The 13,366-nt window shown below is 50.4% G+C and overlaps 1 long non-coding RNA gene across 1 annotated transcript; it reads right to left on the bottom strand.

Annotated features, from left to right (window-relative positions):
* Positions 1 to 9,876: 9,876 nt before the first annotated feature.
* On the bottom strand, positions 9,877 to 11,990 carry LOC147645340 (uncharacterized). The gene is made up of 5 exons (XR_015282427.1): positions 11,856 to 11,990; positions 11,452 to 11,599; positions 11,043 to 11,262; positions 10,361 to 10,495; positions 9,877 to 10,074 (listed from the first exon to the last, which is right to left on the bottom strand). It is a non-coding gene; the product is annotated as an uncharacterized LOC147645340 (long non-coding RNA).
* Positions 11,991 to 13,366: the final 1,376 nt, after the last annotated feature.

The following is a 13,366-nucleotide window of genomic DNA, read 5'->3' on the forward strand; positions in this document are numbered from 1 at the left end:
ACCGAGAAGAGCCCCTGGTAAACCTTGAGGTAGGTCCCCAGAGTGAGGAAGTAGAATTTTTAGCAGACACGGGAGCAGACCGTTCAAGTTTGAACAAGCTCCCAACTGGAATGTTTTTAAGCAACAAAGTTTGTGAAGTGTCAGGAGCTGAGGGAAAACCCTTCATGGCTCCTGTGATAAAAAATGTTGAAGTGAAAGGAAATTCTCGGCAGTGCTATGCAGACTTTGTGTACCTACCAGACTTAGAGACTAACTTGCTGGGAAGAGACTTGCAGGTACAACTGGGAGTGGGAGTAATACCAGTGAACGGAAAAATGGTGGTCCATATGATGAAGCTAACAACCAAAGATATAGAAGAGATTAACTCTGAGGTTTGGGCGGAAGAAGGGAAGTTTGGATATTTAGATATTTCCCCAATAAAGATTGAAATCCAGAAGAAAACCCCTCCTATCAGGATCAGGCAGTACCCAATGTCCCTAGAGAGCAGAAAAGGATTGGCCCCAGTTATTGATCACCTGCTGGCAGAAGGCATTTTAGAGCCATGCATGTCCCCCCATAACACCCCGATTTTGGCTGTTAAAAAAAGCAGAAGGGAAGTACCGGTTAGTCCAAGACCTGAGGGAAGTGAATAAGAGGACTGTTACCAGGCACCCAGTGGTGTCGAATCCATACACCCTCCTGAGTCAAGTACCCAATGAACATGTTTGGTTCACAGTTATCGATCTAAAGGATGCATTCTGGGCATGTCCCCTAGCAGAAGAATGCCGTGATTGGTTTGCCTTTGAATGGGAATATCCTGAAAAGAAAAGAAAACAACAGCTAAGGTGGACTCGGTTGCCTCAAGGCTTTACAGAGTCTCCGAACCTTTTTGGGCAAGCGTTAGAAGAATTACTGAGCCAATTTGATCCCGAAGGTGACATCCAAATTTTACAATATGTTGATGATCTCTTGATATCAGGGGAAGATCAAGACAGGGTAAGAAAAACCAGTGTGCGGCTGTTAAACTTCTTGGGGACCAAAGGGTTAAGGGTGTCCCGGAATAAATTACAGTTTGTAGAGCCCAAAGTCATTTACTTGGGACACATAATAAGACAGGGCAGTAAGGAACTGAGCCCAGAGAGAGTATCAGGCATTCTAGCCATACCTGCACCAAAAACAAAGAGAGACATAAGAAAACTCTTAGGCCTTTTTAGATATTGCAAACTATGGATAGAACAATATACCCAGAGCGTCAAGTTTCTTTATGAAAAGCTGGTTGATTGTGAACCCATAAAGTGGACAGCTGAAGATGAAGCGCAATTAAATCAGCTAAAGGTTAAGCTGTCCACAGCACCAGTTTTAAGCCTGCCTGACCTAAAGAAAGAATTTGATTTGTTTGTCAACTCTGAAGAAGGGACTGCATATGGGGTTCTGACCCAGGAATGGGGAGGATGTCGTAAGCCCATAGCCTATCTATCCAAACTGCTGGACCCAGTAGCTCGTGGGTGGCCCACCTGCGTGCAATCAATAGCTGCTGCTGCCATTTTAATAGAAGAGGCCCAAAAGCTAACCCTACAGGGTAAGATCAGAGTCCACACACCACATGATTTAAAAACAATCTTGAGCCAAAAGGCTCAGCAGTGGCTGACAGATGCCAGGATATTAAAATATGAAGTCATCCTAATGGATACTAGCAATTTGGAGCTAGTAACCTCCAAGGGCCTGAACCCGGCACAATTTTTGTCAGGGGAGCCTCTGCCTGAATTAGAACATGACTGCTTAGAATTGGTAAATCTCCAAACCAAAGTGAGGGAGGATCTGGGAGATGTACCCCTGCCCTATGGGAAGGTACTATTTACTGATGGTTCATCCAGGGTGGTGGAGGGGAAAAGATATTCAGGGTATGCAGTGGTCATAGAGGTAGGGGAAGGAAAACTAGAAGTCCTAGAAAAAGGGAGACTACCCCCCAGTTGGTCAGCTCAGTGCTGTGAGGTTCATGCTCTAAAGAGGGGTCTGGACTTGCTAGAGAGAGAAAAAGGAACCATCTATACAGATTCAAAGTATGCCTTTGGGATAGTCCATACCTTTGGTAAGATCTGGGAGGAGAGAGGCTACCTGAACTCCAAAGGGAAGAACCTGGCACATGAAGGGCTGATTAAATCAGTATTAGAGTCCTTGGCCAAACCCACAGAGATTGCAGTGGTCCACATGAAGGGGCATCAGAAGGGAGACTCCTTAGAAAGCAGAGGGAACCGACTTGCTGACCAAGCAGCTAAAGAAGTGGCCTTAGATCCAAAGGAATCGGTGAAAATTTTTAAACTGGATGAGGTAGCAACTGAAGAGGACGGAAAGAAGGAACCAATATTTACCAAGAAAGAGTGGGAAGTAATAAAAAAAATTAGAATTGTCTCAAGGGGAACAAGGGGAATGGTTAACCTCAGATGGGCAAAAGTTTCTGAACAAGGCTTTAGCCCGGAAAATATTAAATGAGATACATGAACTGACTCATTGGGGAACCCAAGGGTTGTGTGATCATTTTCTGAGGGAAAACTTATGCTTGGGAGTTTATGATCTAGCAAAGGCCATAACAAAGGGGTGTGTAATATGCCAGAAGGTAAACCAGAAAGTAATGAGAAAGGCTGAACCTGGGGGAAGAGAGTTAGCCATGAGACCATTCCAGAGTGTGCAAGTAGACTTCACGGAAATGCCTCCTATACAAGGATATAAACACCTATTGGTGATAGTTGACCATCTAACCCATTGGGTAGAGGCATTCCCCACAAAAAAAGAGACAGCAGAAGAAGTCGCCCGGGTAATACTGGAAAGTATTATCCCCAGATATGGGCTAGTGAATGCCATTGACTCAGACAGGGGATCCCATTTCACCTCCCAAGCCTTACAGGCCATTGTAAAGGCTCTAGGAATAAAGTGGAGACTGCACACTCCATGGCACCCCCAGAGTTCGGGTTGGGTGGAACGTATGAACAAGACATTGAAAAATGTGTTAACAAAACTAATAGCTGAGACCCAGATGAACTGGTTAAAGTGTTTGCCTCTCGCCCTCCTGAGAATCAGAACCAGGCCACGATCTGACCTTGGTGCCTCCCCATATGAAATGATGTTTGGGCTCCCCTTTCTAATGACCCCTTACAGCACTGGAGATTACATAGAAGGGGAAGAAATAGCTAAAAAGTACCTAGAGACAATTGGGAGGACCCTAAATAACCTAAGAAAGAGAGGATATCTCCCCCAAACCTTCCCACTTGACACAAACATTCACCAGATCAATCCGGGGGATTGGGTATTGATTAAATCCTGGAAAGACACCCCCTTAACCCCGAAATTTGAAGGTCCCTTCCAGGTTCTGCTGGTGACCCACGCTGCTATTCGGACCCAAGAAAAGGGGTGGACTCACGTCTCACGTGTAAAAGGACCGGTATCGCCTCCTCCTGACTGTGGACAAGGCACAGAAAAATCCCCCACGAATTCTCCCAAGTGGACTGCCATTACAGATCCTACCAGTCTAAGAGTGACTCTTAAGAGGCAGCCAGAAACAGACTGAGACAGAAAGAATATAAACAAAGACTGCAGAACTCTGCTGAGTGAGTTGGTTTAAGTGGGAGTGTTCTCAAAGTTCTTGTGGTTGTTGCTGTAAAATATTTTGATGTTAGCAAAGTTGGTTGAATGAAAACCCCACCCATTAACTTCTCCCACAGGACATTCTCCAAAAAGGCAACTAAATTAAAGAAGAAGGTGGGAGGAGAAGGACCATACCATCTCTCCTGATCCCCCAAAAAAAACCTAAGAGGCAAGACCGGGTGAGGCTAACAGGGAAGGTGAGCCATGAAGCTCCCTAAACTAGCTCATACCGGACTCTTAGGTGGACTGATGTTGGTCCAGCTGGTGAGCCTTGGGATGGGGGACAGTGGAGAAGCATGTATCCCCTATATGATGGAGAGGATCTAAGATCACTGATGAGGGTCCACACAAACATCAATCCCACCTGTTTTGATCACACCAAATTGGAAACCTGTCAGGAGGAAGGAAAGACATACTGGATTACTAGAAATACTGCCTCATTTAGGCAAGGTCTGCTTGGAGAATGCCCTGTAGGAGAATCCTGGCTCTGCTTTGAACAGGAGGGACTGAATGATGTAATAAAAGAAAAACAATTGAAGATAAAGAAAGGTGATCTGGATGAAACACGAGGTAAGAACCTATTCATTGACCTGATGGAGAGAATCAGCAGAGAGTTAAACTTAACCAATTGTTGGGTATGTGGGAACACCCAGATGTCAGATATTTGGCCCTGGGAAGGGATCAGCCTGGCACCTTTAGACATTCTAAGGTGGAAATTAACTGAGCAAAAACCCCAGACAGGGAACAGGGGACGGGAACAATGGGATCTGAAAGCAAGAGTGATTGGGGAAGAATGCATTAAAAGGACAGGAAGAAGATACTAAACCCCTGTGGGAAAAATGGCCTGCAAAAGATACCTGACGGTGAAAGACTCAGGTAGCAGGTGGATCCCCCAAGAACCAAACAGGTATTGGGCCACTGGGAGAAAGGAAAGGGGGTGTATTTATCATGAGGGGTACAAACTGCATGGGTGTGCAGAAAAAGGAATAAACCCTTTTTGGGGGTTAAGAGAACTCTCAAAATACTGGGAACATCCTACAGACACACAGGACACTTTCTGGAAGGCCCCTGAGTATTTATTTTGGATTTGTGGGAGCACTGCCTATACCCACCTCCCAGGGGATTGGGCAGGAAGCTGCACAATTGGGATAATAAAGCCTGCTTTTTTCCTCCTACCTAAGAAATCAGGGTCATACTTGGGAGTCCCCTTGTATGATGACTTAAAAAAAGGCAGTCGAAAGAAGAGGCATGTAATGGACCTAGGAAGCAATCAGAAATGGAAGGGGAAGATCTGGACCCCTGAAGAAATAATTAAGACATATGGACCGGCCATGTGGGCCCAGGATGGATCCTGGGGGTATCGTACCCCAGTCTATATGTTAAACCGAATCATCCGTCTCCAGGCAGTATTGGAAGTGGTGTCAAACAGAACTGCCCTTGCTTTAGACCACATTAGCACACAATTGGCACAAACCAGGGCTGTAGTCTATCAGATTCGGCTGGCGGTGGACTACCTATTGGCAGATGAAGGAGGCATTTGTGGAAAGTTTAATTCCTCTGAATGTTGCCTGGAGATAGATGATAAGAGTGAGGTAATCAAAAACATCTCAAAAGAAATACGAAAGATAGCTTATGTGGGCACCCAGGAATGGACTCCTCTGGTGAACTCAGACTGGTAGAATGACCTTTGGTCCTTCAAGGGAGGGTGGTGGAAAAAAATAGTCTTTATTGCTGTCTGTGCATTTGCAAGTTTCTTGTTCCTACCCTGTTTACTCCCCTGCCTAATCAAGACAGTGACTACCACAGTACAAGCAAGCATCCAGATCCCTGAAATAAAAGATAAGAAGCAGGCCAGGATCATGTTAATGGAGACTCAAAGTCAGGATCGAGAGCACAAAACTGCCAGGGAAATATATGAGCAATATCGAGAATTAAGAGATAAATATTCTCAAGAGCCAGAAGTTAATGGTTGATGCGGGCTAGAGCCCGATCAAAATATAAGAGGGGGGATATTGTTAAGAATAATATGTTACAGTTGCTGTTTGTAAACTCCTCACTTACCTTGTACCCCAGTCCCAGGATATTGTTAAGAATAATACGTTCCAGTTGCTGTTTGTAAACTCCTTACTTACCTTGTACCCCTGTCCCAGGTTTACTTACCTTGTACCCCTGTCACAAATTGCTGTACCCCATGTTTTTGTTCCTTGTTCAGCCAGGCCCTGCCCCCTCTCCCAAGTTGCTGTACCCTGTGTTTCTTGTTCTGTGTTCAGCCAGGCACTGCCCCCACTGCTCCGAGACTCCCACATGGCAACACTGTATCCCTTTCCCGAGTTGCTGAACCGTCCTGAGGAGGAAGATGACATACTGACTTTTATGCAAACGAGAGAGACCAGAGACTTATGGGATGCACCCAGACTGGAAAAGACCCCAAAACAACGAGCCACGCAAAAGGGAAGGAATAGAACCAGCACCATCTAACAAGGAAGACCCAGAGGAGTCCCCTGGCTTCTTTCCAGAGGCCGACATAACTTCAAGGAGACTCGACTGGGATGACAGCCTAGACTACGAGCCCTAAAGAAGGAGTCTTCCCGGGGACTCCCGTGAGGAAGGAAGGCCCAGCTCTGCCCTAGTGACAGAGCTGCACGGATCCTCCTCTTCTGCGGTGTCCAGTGGGAGCAGTGGCAGTGTGCGCGACCCCTCGGGCCCCCACCCCAGAGCTGTGCTGCTTAATAACGGGCTTTTTAAAAGGAGCTGGTCTCCTGGCCCGTTTATCACACCTGGCAGCGCTGGCCAAAGGCTCCTGGAGCTGCGGCAGCCTCGGGGCCGTGCCCATTCCCTGGGGAGCCTGGGCACTGCCCCAGCCCCCTGTGCGGGAAGAAGCTTTTGCTCATCTCCAGCCCAGCCCTGCCCTGGCCCAGCTCCAGCCGTTCCCTCGGCTCCTGTCCCTGCTCACCTGGGCAGAGATCAGAGCTTGCCCACAGAAGCTGTGGCTGCCCCTGGATCCCTGGAAGTGTCCAAGGCCAGGTTGGATGGGGCTTGGAGCAGCCTGGGATAGTGGAAGGTGTCCCTGCCATGGCAGGGGGTGGAATGAGATGAACTTTAAGGTCTCTTCCAAGCCAAGGCATTCTGTGATTCTGTGATTTTGGGGGAGATGCTGAAGCTCTGGTTCAGCTTTATCTCAGCAAATGTCTGGAGCCAGCAGCAGCCATGGGTGGGATCATCTCCTCCTCCCTCTCGCTGTGGCTGTAACTCACCCAAGGGCAGTGGTATAAATGAAATTGAAATTTGGACAGCTAGGGTTATTGAGTTAACAGCAGTGTAATAACAAGAAAAAAATTATACCATTTAGTGAATTGAATACAAGAATCCAATTTAATAAAAGAATATAATTTAGTGGATTAAGTAGCAATTTGATATAGAAGGAATACAATTTCTTAAAAGAGTACAATTTAGTGAATATATTCATATATATATACATATGTGTATATATATATGAATATATATATGAATATAGCTTGCCAGTAATTATGATTAAAGCATAAGCAAAACTGACTGGGGTACGGAGAGGGCTTCTCAAGCCCCTTACATATGAAATAAAGCAATTCAAACTAAACTTATATACTGTATACTTATACATATTCATTCATGTTTCCAGTAAGTCTCATGTTACTTCTGATTCTTTAATTTTACATCACAATTCTTCATGGTGCATGCTTCACTTGTTGCTACGGGGTCTTCAGTCTTCTTTTGGTGGTCTTTTGGACGAAGGCTTACACTCATCCTCATTGTTCTTTTGATAACCTCACAGGCTGTGTGTGCATACTAAGCATTGTGTTATGTAAGTAAGCATTGTGCTCCACTAATTAGTCTTATATTTTATAATTTTCAGGCCCTATGCCTAAAGTTGTTCCAACTTTATCCATCTCAAGGTCGATTTTGTCTTAGGATATTTCTTATCTCAAATCTACATCCTCTATCTTAATTTTAACATGTAACATCTGTACAGGGGTACATCTGCCTTGTAACACCAATTCCCTTGATTGCTCCTAATAATAACTTTCCAAATAGTTACAATTTAGATAGGACAAATCATTTCCATTTACTACAGGAGGGTGTGAAAACAGGAGCATTGTTTGGTGTGGCCTCCTCTCTGCCTTTCACACCTTTCAGTGCTTTCAGCCAGCCAAGAGCTTTCTCCAGGAGTGCAATGAAGCAGCTGTTGCTGCTCCCAGCTCTGGCTCTTCCCAGTCTCTGCCCCTGCCTGGTTTTGTCCCTCTTGCTGTGCCCTCTGTTCCCCCAGGGGGCTGCCCCAGGCTGAGGGATCAGATCCAGGCACTGCTGCTGCTCCCTGGGGACCAGCCCCAGTTTGGTTGTTGCTGTCAGTGCCAGCAGAAGCGGTGGCTGGAGCAGCGGGTGCTGACAGTGGCCCAAGGCCCGGGGCTGGAGGGGTCCCTGGGCTGGGGCTGGGAGGGAGCTGCCCCTTGTTCTCCCTCTGCCTCCCGCAGAGCTGGGCCGGGCACAAGTGGGGCAGCAGAGCCAACAGGGAGCCTGCGAGTCTCTTGCAGCCGTGCCTGCTCAGAGTTTGGCCTTGGAGCTTCAGGTGGGCAAAGGCAGCTGCTCTGCTCCCTCTGCGTGTGCCCGTGTTCAGCACTGCTGCTCCATCAGTCTGTGCCCAGCAACGGGGAAAAGCCTCAGCCCTGCAGGGCCAGGAGCTGCCGGGCTCTGCCTGAGCAGCTCAGCCAGCGGGAAGGGAGCTGCTCCACACGGGAACCAGGAGCAAAGGACGTGCCTTTTCTAGGACATGCTTTCTGTAAAAAAACAACAACAACAACAACAAAAAAAACCAAAACAAAAACCTAAAAACCAGAAAAGAAAACATAAAAAAGAAATGAAAGATAAAAATTACCCTCAAATGTGTAGTGAAAAATCATCTATAACTCTGGAGTAATAAAGAGGTAACTGATCTTCTGAAAAAGAGAACTCAGCTTTGATTTTAGTTCCTTAGTTTGTACACGTGCTAGTGGAAAGGATCCATTAGCTGCCTTCCTTGACAGATTTGATGGATGTTTTCCAATATGAAGATATTTTACACTGCAATTAAAGGAATAGGAAATTGAAATACGTGTTCTTCATGACTGTGTCTTGAGTGTCAAAATTTTGCAGTTTGAAACTTGGACCTAAAGTGTTGCAGATGGAAGTGATAAATCCCAATGGACTGAGGGAATGCAGCTTTTCCTATGGGATGTGCTGCACTCCAAGGACTTCCTCAGTGGGGCTGTGGCTGCTTGGAGCTTTGTCCTGTGCCACTCTGGGATGTCATGAAATGGGACTTCACCTGCCACCAGCCCAGGTCACGCTCTGCCACCCCAGCTCCTTGGACCTTGTGTTCCCAAAGAAGACACAAGATGTTTCTGCTGCTCCCCCTTTGCACAGATCCACAGAGAGCTGGGATTATCCCAAGTCTTGTGTCTCCATTGTGCCATATTCCTAAAGAACCAGCAGCCCATCCCGACGAATATGGTGAGTTATGTGGATGGTTGTCAGCTCCCTTTCCTGCCTAGAAATCCTGAAACTGCTTCTAAATGCTGTTCCCTTCAGCTCTTGGACACCTACTGACACAGAGCTGGGAAAAAAATGCCCTGGCCATGGCTTACAAGGTGAGTTCTGCCAAAGTTAGAGCTCTATCCATCCCTATCCTTTTAATATATCTGTACGTGGAGGTGTGCATGGATGTGTCTTGGATGGAAAGGAAGGAGTGTGCAAACAACGTGACTGACACTTTCACTCTCTGTGTTCATTCCATACTCATGGGTAGAAAGATATTATGGAAATCTTTGCAAGGACAGAGCTTCTGTCCATGGATACAGAGACATCCAAGAGCCCCTGGCACAGACAGACCCTTCTGTCCATGGATACAGAGACATCCAAGAGCCCCTGGCACAGACAGACCCTTCTGTCCATGGATACAGAGACATCCAAGAGCCCCTGGCACAGACAGACATTGCTGTTCTTCAGCCAGTGACAGGATGAGTCCCTGAGACTGGGGCTTGGCCTTCCTCGTGGTGAGGGGCATCAAGGAAGGCTGCAGTGTGATGGAGACTGTGATGGGCTGGGAACTCACTGGGGGAAAGGAGGGAGCAGTTGTGAAGTAAAAGGCAGGTGTGGGGGACAGAACTGTTCAGAGAAGGGCTGAGCTACAGCTTGAGCAAGCTGAAAAATGTCATTTGGGGTCATCCCAGATGGATTTCATTTCAGAAGTTATGGAACAAGTTTAATTTTTGGGGGGTGTCATGTTTTCCCTTGGAGGTGGACACTGCAGACTTGAGCTGCATTGCCAAAATGCTCAAGTCTCTGCTGCAGGTCACAGCGTTTCTTCTTTGGCTGATCCCAGCCCGGTGCTGAGCCCAGCAGAGCCCTGGCAGAGCCCAGAGCAGCCTCAGCATCCGCAGAGCCCGGCTGCAAGGAGAGAAAGCAGAAACCGCCCGTCAGCTGAAGGCTCCTGTCCCCTTGTCCCAGCCAGCCGCGGTGCCCAGGCCATGCTGGCCGTGCTCAGAGCTGGGCCCAAAGCTGCCCATCACTGCTGCCTTGGGGAGCAGAGCAGGAGGGCAGGACATGTGCCCAGCCTGCAGCCAGCCACGGCAGATCCAGCCCCTCAGCAGCTGCCCAGAGCGGGATGCTCCTGTGCCCGCTGCCATCTCCCAAAAGCTCTTGTCCCTCCCATGCCAAGGAGATGAGGACCCACCTCACACCATCCGCTGCCACAAGAAAAGCTGGTCCCAAACGATGTCCTCAGTCTTCTCCAAGGGCACGGCCCATCCACGCCACAGCTGGTCCCAAGCACTTCCTGATCCAGACTGGACCCCACCTGGAACGCTTCCTTTAGAAAAACAAACAACAAATTAATGAAAATAGGTCACAGACAAAAAGGGGAAACAAGAAAAATGGTAAAAAATCTTATCTCTGACTGGAGCTTGAGGTAGGCCCAAACCCTACATTCTGGGGAAAAACCCACCCATGGCTGAGGGAAGCCCATGCTTTCTCCCTTTCCCCCTGCACTGTCCCCCAAAATCACGGTGATCCCAAAGCAAAGCAGGGGAGTGGAGCAGCCCAAGCCCTTCCTTGCCTGCACAGCAAAGCAGCCGTGCTCAGGTTCTGGAGTCCCACCTGTGCTCCTGCCATGGGGGTTTGTTTGTGTCGGGCTGGCTGCCCCAGCCCCAGCCCGGGGCACGGTGGGTGCTGGGGGCTGTTGGCAGGGCCAGGATCCCACTCCCATTTCATAACCACCCCAGCCCACGTCCCCAGCCCTGCCAAAAACCAGCTGGGCAGCCACTGAGGAATCAGTTGCATCTGCCCCAGCAAAGGGGAAACCTTTGGTTCCCAGCCAATGCACAAATCTGGGAGCATCCCCCTGGGTCTGGACTTACCTGAAAATTCACTGTGGAGCCTGGCTTTGAAGAAGGTGCCAGAATCAAAGTCCATCATCGCCAGCTCCCACTGGCCAGGTGGAGGAAGAGGTTGTCATCCTTGCTGTTGTCCTCCATGTCTCCAGCAGCAGCAGCAGCAGCCCCACCTGGTACAGCTTCTCCAGGGGCTCCTTCTTCCCTGGGGTGACACCAGGCTGTCAGGGTTCTGCCCAGGGCCCGGCTGTCAGTGAAGCAGGACAGGCAAAACCAGCTCAGATGGTGCCCACCAGTGCTGGGCAGAGCAGCTCAGCTCCAGCACAAGGGCTGTGTGTTCCCATTCCATGACCCCAGTGCAGTGACACAGGCAGGACAAAAAAGTCTGGGTTTCTTTGCTGCTGATTGCCAGGGCATGTGTGGAGCTGTAACTTACCAGGTCCCTGCATCACTGTGCCTGTGGCTCTCTCCCTTCTTCTAGGGCTGATGAATATCCTGCATCCAGGGATCACAGGACAGGTCTTCTAATGAGGGCCTGTCCAAGGAGTTCAGGGATAAACACCACCTGATCAGAATCTGGCAGTCTGGGGAGAGAAACCACAAACCACTGGTCAGTTGGAGAAGGCTCCTGTCTGCTTTGCCCCACTATTCCCGTGCCCAGGCCACGCTGGATGTGCTCAGAGCTGGGCCTAAACTTTCCCATTAATTCTTTGTTTTGGAGGAGAGCAGGAGAGCAGGACATGTGCCACCTCCTCAGCAGCTGCCAGAGCGGGATGCTCACGAGCCCGCTGCTGTCTCCCAACACTGGTGTTCCCCCCGTGCCCAGAGATGAGGATCCACCTTGGGAGAGCCGTTGTGGCAGCGGGAGCTGGCCCCATCTGATGTTCCTGCCCCTCCTGAAAGGGTGCTCCCCGCAGACCATCTCGTGCAGCAGGATGCCCAGGGACCAGACGGTCGCTGCCTCGCCATGGTACCAGCCGAAGTCGTTCCATTCCGGGGGGCTGTATGACGGTGTTCCTATGGAATATGGATGGAGCTCATCAGGGGGATGCTGCTGCTCCCAGAGCCTGGCCCCAGCATCCCTGGGCATGTGGGGGCTGCCCCAGTGGCACACGGGGTGACCTGCTGCCCTCTCGCCAGCACCTGGGACTTGGGTACAAACCCGGGGTTGGAAAAGAAGCCACTGGTGCTGGAAGAGGGCAGCAGAAACCCTGGCAAGGCCCGACCATGACACACAAGGGGAAATACCCACTCAGTGCTGGGGAAAAACCATACCCACATCCTCCCTGCTGGCATTGCCCAAAAAATATCTTGAACCAAGGCAAACCAGGTGAGCAGAGCAGTCCAAGCCCATTCTCACCTGCACACCAAACCAGCAGGTGCACAGGTTCTGGCTCCCCCTCCCTGCTACTCCCATCCACGGGGGTTTTATCAGGCTGGGTGCCCCAGCCCCAGCCCCAGTCTTGGGAGAATCCCTGCTGCCACACCCAGGTTGGGCCAGGAGATGCCAGGACCAGGATCACCACCCCTGTGTGGGCTCACCTGCAAATTGAGTGTAGGCTGTGTCCTGCAGGTAGGTGCCACAGCCGAAGTCGATCAGTTTTGCCTGGCCGGTGTCCAGGTCTACCAAGACGTTCTCAGGTTTGATATCTCGGTGCAGGACCCCGCAGCTGGTGCAGTGCCGCACGGCCGCCAGCACCTGCTGGAACAGCTCCCGCGCCTCTTCCTCGGACAGGAACCTCCGTGCCCGAATGAAACGCCGCAGGTCCTGACACCGCTCCGGGCGCTCCAGCACCATCACGATGGTGTTGGGGAGCTCAAACCATTCCAGCAGCTGCACCACACCGGGGAAGCCTGTGGACACCTTGTCCAGCAGCACTATCTCCAGGGGTGCGCTGGTGCCGTCGGGCTGCGGGAGGAGCACGGTGCCGTCAGTGGGGCTGAGGCCGTGCCAGGGCTCGGGAAGCCCTCAGCCAGCCCGGGATGCTCTGTGCCCTCCGCTGGCCCCACGCCCGCTCTCCCTCCAGGTGTCCTGGCGGCTCCCACCCTGCCGGGCCCCGGCTCATCCCCGCCCGGCACGGCCCGGCTTCTGCCGCTGGCCCCGCTCACTCACCAGCTCGCCCCAGTGCCGGACGCGGTTCCGTGGCACCTTTTTGATGGCCACCTGCAAGCCAAAGGGAACAGCGGATTCAGCTCACCGCCCACCGTGTCCAGCCCCATCCTCCTCCTCCGCCCCCTCCTCCTCCTCCGCCCGCCGCCGGCCCCTCTGCTCACCGGGAGTCCGTCCGAGAGCCGAGTGGCCGCAAAAACTCTGCCAAAGCCGCCGCGCCCCAGCAGTGAACCCACTCGGT

The sequence above is a fragment of the Cyanistes caeruleus genome, unplaced genomic scaffold, assembly GCF_971803275.1.
Source record: "Cyanistes caeruleus unplaced genomic scaffold, bCyaCae1.hap1.1 HAP1_SUPER_30, whole genome shotgun sequence".
In the NCBI taxonomy this organism is placed as follows: Eukaryota; Metazoa; Chordata; class Aves; order Passeriformes; family Paridae; genus Cyanistes; species Cyanistes caeruleus.